Genomic DNA, 6000 nt, shown 5'->3' on the forward strand with positions numbered 1-6000 from the left:
CCCAGAAAGAAAAAGCACTATGTACTCCCTCATAAGTGGCTTCTAGACATAAAGCAAAGAAAAAAAAAACCAACCTACAATTCACAATCCCAGAGAACCTAGACAACAAAGAGGACCCCAAGAGAGACATACATAGAAAGGGGAAGAAAGTCAAGATCTCCTGAGTAAATTGGGAGCGTGGGGGCCACGGGAGAGGGAAGAAGGGGAGGGGAGAAAAGGAGGGGAGCAGAGAAAAATGTATAATTCAATAAAAACAATAAAAATAAAGAAAATACTTAAGATTTTAGAGGGAAAAAAGAGAAAATAATAGACATCTAAAAAATGACAATAATAGACCTAGACCCTCTAAAGGCTGCTTCAAAAGCCGTCCCCACACAGTTCCCATTCAGACATGTTTCAGAACTAACAAAAGTGATATTTAGTGAGGATTTTTCCAGCTGTATTTTTTTTTTGAAATAGTGAAATAGTGGTGTTTAGTTGGTTTCTTTTACTTGATCACATGTTTGCAAGTTAAAAAAAAAAAACTAAAGTACAAAAGGGGAAAGTGTGTATTCCAAACCCCACAGACAGAGCCAGGCGTGGAACAGTCTTAGTTTTACTCCAGGGCCTAGGCTCTCATCTACCACCGTTTCCTTAAGAATGAGAGTAACATTTCGTGAATGTTTTGGGAGCTTCCTCTTTTGCGTTAAGATTATTGTTACTAATCTCGAACACCTACATGTGGGCTTCTTTTTTTTTTTTTTTTTTTTTTTTTGAAATAAGGTAAACTCTGCCACTTGGCACGCCTTCTTTTCTTTTCGAGTTCACAGTTTGAAACACTGAAAGCACCAGAGGAAGAAAAACGGCAACGACTTTTGCCCTGACCTCATCATATCTTCCCTCTCTTCCTTTGACGTATACCTTCTGTATTAATTGGTTCTTAATTAATCCTTGTGCTCCGGGATTTGAGACAGCTTCAGAGAGTCGGTAGCCAGCTTCACTCTGGCTCATTTTTCTCTACCAATGTTGATTGAAAATTAATTCAACGGAGAAGAAAAGGATGGTGTGCTGCGTAGCGACGTGGCCTGTGGGTGCTCAATTTAAAAATCCTGTCAATTAGGGTCATCATTTCAGCTAAAGTTTGCATGTAGATGCTGAAAAGCATCGTGCTAGAGCCCGAAGGCACACAGGCCACGCGTGGAAAAATCCATCTGTCAGTTCATGAACATATCACTATTTATTTAGAAAGAAGACAAAAATATTTGTTTCTGGTTTTGAATTTGTACTTAAACAATATGAGATTATTAAGTATAATTGTAGCTTGCATGAAGTCCTTAAGACCTGGATTTTACAAAAACAATGACAACAAAACAGAAATCAACCAACCAACCAAACAACAACAGAAATCTTTTTAAATGCTCCTGCAAAAGCAGCCCCTGGCCACAGAGATCTGAGCAGCATTTGATTAAGATTGAAATCTCACTGTGCTTCTACTAACCAACTGGGAGTCATTTCGCGTTTTTTTTTTTATCTGTTAGGAGTAAACAATTTCTAGAAAACTGTATTCTAATTGCCCATAACAATCAGGTGATTGTTATTTTCTTCATCCTCAAAAATTCGTATTTATCCATTGTCTGTTTATTCTCTCCTATAAATCCAAATATGTTGCATGATGGATAAATGTGGAATAATTGAATTGCTGTGACAATGGCCAAAAACCAATGGAAAAATATATTCTCTGCTTATTTTATGCAAGCCACACGCACATACACAAAGCCTTTTAATGTTTTCCTAATTCCTAATATTAAAACATCATGCTGCCACATTGAATGCAAGGGAATCATTAAGAACTAGGAGACAGCGTTATCTTTGTCAAACGTCAAATTAGAACAAATGGGAGCCAGATAAGATTTGAAACGTATGCTTATATCTCCCTCCAAACTATGCTCATAGTCTATATGCTATTAACAGAATATGGCCCAGTTGGTATACATGCCTGGTCTTAAGTAAAATAAAGACATCAGTAACATCCCTATTGTCAGAAATGCTAACTACCCATCCAATGGCCATCTTCCCATCATCCTTCAGTGATCTAGGACCTCTGTGCCCCACTGTATTCTTTCAGCCACATGTGTGTGAATGCCTAATCCCTGGCCTGTTCCCAGATTACTGATAGGTCTTGGGGCATTGAGAGTGCTGAGAAAAGGGGCAAAGATTCAGACAGAAGGCAGCTTTGTTTGGAGTTTTTGATTTGGGTTTGCTTTGCTTTGCCCCGTTTTTCCCTCCAGGTGCTTTCAGAGTAGATGCGATTGTTGAATCTCCAGCAATCACTTAGGACTGCAAGGCATTGCTGAAAATGGAAACCACATACAGTAAGATGAAAGAGACAGGAGTGTCTGGGCTTCAGAGAGAGTGTTCACCCTAATTGAATTTTGTGAGAGGAATACCAAATCCTTACACTTTCTAATCTTTTGCATTTTTAAGTTGTTTTAGTACACAATGGACTCCTCACTGTAAAACCAAACTTGCATAGAATTATGTCATTTTAAAGTGGCTATAGTACCCTGTGACTAAAGAAGCAATATTTAGAGAGCATTTGTAAATGAACGCGTTGTAAGGAATAGTTCTGCTCAGGCAGTGCCTTCTCTTTCCACTTCTCTGTTGTTTCACCAACCACAGCTACAAAACCTTAAAGGGAAACTTCCATGTTGAAAGAGGAAGAGGGAGAATTCATACAACTTTTATTTCAATATGTTGTTACAATTGTTTTAGCTTATGTTAGATTTTGATATTAATCTCTTACTATGCCTAGTATATAAATTAAGTCTTGTAGGTGTATTTGTAGGTATACATATATGGAATATGATATCATGTATGGAGGGTTAGATATTATCCAGTGTTTCAGGGATCTGCTAGGGGTCTATAATATATCCTTGATGAATCATGGGATAGCTATGTATTGATCTGATTTCATTCTCTTCTCTCATCTTCTAGCAATCTGTCACTGGATTGTTTACACAGCACTGACCATGTTTCTTAACAAGGCCTCCTAATTTCCCATCCTTGACCTGCCAATATTTCACAAGGCTAGAAAAAGATCCAAGGGTATGTTGATCAGACAACTCTTAGAGCAGCCATAGAACCAAATTGAAAGGGATGTAGCGACAGGACCCAACAGAGAAATGCAGTCACTTGTCTGATCTGCTGATGCTGACATTTGCTTGTTGGTCTGGGAGCCTTTAGACTATCCCTCTCCTCAATTGTTTCTAAAACTGCAGTCCACAGACACTTGGGAGTCTATTGATGTTTTTGGTAACAATCTTGAAATGAATGTTTGTAGTTTTGGAAGATGAAGTTTCTGTTTTGCAATGACATTGCTCAATTTCAGGCATCCTCAGAAAGCCTTTCTTTCTGAGCTTGAATCGCTCCCAGGGAAAGACCTAAGACAAAGGTTCGCTTGCGATGGGACTGTGACCTCAGGGAGAGGAAAGAAGTCAATCAAGCATATTTTGTCTGCTTGAAAATGTGGAGGTGACTCGTGGATATCTCCCAGAATTTTCTTAAAGGACATCTTAAAAATCTAGGAAACAAGCAAAGATGTTTCAGGGGGATCCTCGCAGGTGACAGCATCTGCTGTTCTGGATTGTTTGTATAAGCATAAATCAAGTTCTTAAAATATGCCCTGCCAAGACATCAGAGACAATCAGAACAGAAGAGAGGGGAATTGGGGGTGCAATCTGGAGAACTGGTTGACTTTTAGGTCCACTACAGCCTAGTTGGAAGAAGATAGAACGCTAGGAGAATTTGGGGGCTTAAGCACACTCCAGCATCTCCCACTCAGATTCATTCACAACACTGTTACGTCAATCCTTTTTACAGTACTGGTGCCAGCCCAGCACAATCTCTACAAGGATTAGCCACACACAGCTAGATGCCCCTGTAATACTCCATCCTGATAGTAATTTTAGCCCTCTTCTACGACTCTTCTATATTTTCCTCAACAGAAGCAGAGCTTGGACTCTTCTAGGTTACTTTCTGGGACGTTTCTTAATTCCTGTGACCCTTACTATTGTCATTTCTTGAATCATAGATGATGCAGTCATTGCTTCGTCATTTTGCAAACACTGAAGTGTTAAGAGGTATAATATGTTTTCACACATGTTCTCCTGTCTCCATGATAGAATACCAGTTCCAGTTCTTCATGGTATTTGAAATAAAGTACTCTTATCAGTTTACTAAACCTTTCTATGCATTCTCTCCATGAGAAACTTGATGTATAAGGGTGTAATCATAACTTCCAAACCAATGGAATCATTGCCAACCATTGTCCCTCAAGTAAGTCTTTCTTCCACTTTGCCCCTACTCTTTCTAACCAGGACCTCCAGCAGGTTAGGACAGCAGGTCATGGTGCTAAGAGACATACATACTAGAAGAAGGTCATTGAGCAAGATAAGAAACAGGGACCAGGCCTATTTCAGCCTCGTGGTTTCTGGGCCCATTGAGTATAGTGATGGATCTACAGCACCATGTATCAACCAGCCTTTGGATTAAAATGCATAGTTGTATATAGATCTAGGAAAACACAAGGAAATTACCCTGGGTTTGTGCCTTCACTGAGACGGCGTAGGATAAGGTTATTCCAGAAGATCCCATGATTATTTGTCCATTGTCATATCCCTTGGGCAGTAAAAAGGACGTATGAGGAGGGACAATTCAAGGTATCTTATTCTAATGCATCAGGTCTCATGAGAGGTCACAGGCAGTGAATCTAAGAGAGGAACAGTGGGATGAGAAAACAAACATATCAAGAGGTCATAGCATGCAAAAGGAAGAAAAAACTCGCCATCACCTTTCTTCTCAGCCAGAAGGGATTGGGAGTCTGAAAAATTGGCCCCATGGGTAAGAGGACTTGCTTCTCTTTCAGAACCATGACTGGTATCTCATAACCACCTCTATCTTCTGTACCAGGGGACCTGATACACTCTTTTGAGATCTATAGGAGCCCATAAACACATGCAAATACACACACACAAATACACAATAAAATAAACCTTTTTAAAAAAGGATTTTTAGTAATCAAATCCACAACAAACCCACTAATATCTGAATCCTATTTCATAAAGCTAGTGGGAGCTCACTGACTCTGCAGTGACCGTGAGGGAATCTCCATCGACCCAAACTAGGCCCCCTGAATGTGGGTGACAGTTGTGACTGTGGGGCAACTGGCAGTGGTCCCAGGATTTATCCCTAGTATGTGAACTGGCTTTTTGGGTCCCATTCTCTTTGGAGTGCTACCTTGCTAAGCCTAGGGGCAAGGCCTTGGTCCTGTCTCAAAATAATGTGCCATACTTTGTTGAGTCCCCATGGGACTCTCTGAGAAGTGGATGGGGAGTGAGGTGGAATTGGGGAGAGCAGGAGGAAGGAAAAGAGAGGAAACTGGGATTAGTATGTAAAATGAAAAAAGAAAAGATTCTTTTTAAAAGTAAGTAAAAAAATTCAGTGTCAGTCTCTTATGCTGTTGGAGGGATGTATATGATGACAACAGAGCCTTGTGTGTGAGAGAGAGTTTTTAATGTGTTCACATGGAACATTCACCTTTACAGTTATAGTCCAGTGCAGAGGAGAGGCTGTTGACCATCCCCAGGACCCGTCTGTATGGTGCCATTACAGAAACTCCCCTGTGGTAAACACATTTTTCTAGGTCCAGTGAGAGACCATGCCTAACACTTAAATTGCTTTGGCTTCTGTCTCCTCTCCTCCTGCGTTTTCGCTTTGGCCGTTCTGTGCTTCTTATGCTCAGGCCGGAAACACTGCCCTCTCCTAGTCAAACTTTTCCCAACTCTCACCTACAAGAATTGTTGTTCCCTGTCCTGGACCCCCTGCCTCAGTTTCCCTTTTAGTTCTGTATACTCCTGGTGGTATTTAATCTTCAACAACAGGATCTGCAACTGCCCAGTAGATGCAACCTGACTGTGGAGGTGTTTCCAGGAAGGATTAGCTAGAGGAGAAATCTGCGCTGAG

Source organism: Microtus pennsylvanicus, chromosome 4 (genome assembly GCF_037038515.1).
Source record: "Microtus pennsylvanicus isolate mMicPen1 chromosome 4, mMicPen1.hap1, whole genome shotgun sequence".
NCBI classification, from domain to species: Eukaryota; Metazoa; Chordata; class Mammalia; order Rodentia; family Cricetidae; genus Microtus; species Microtus pennsylvanicus.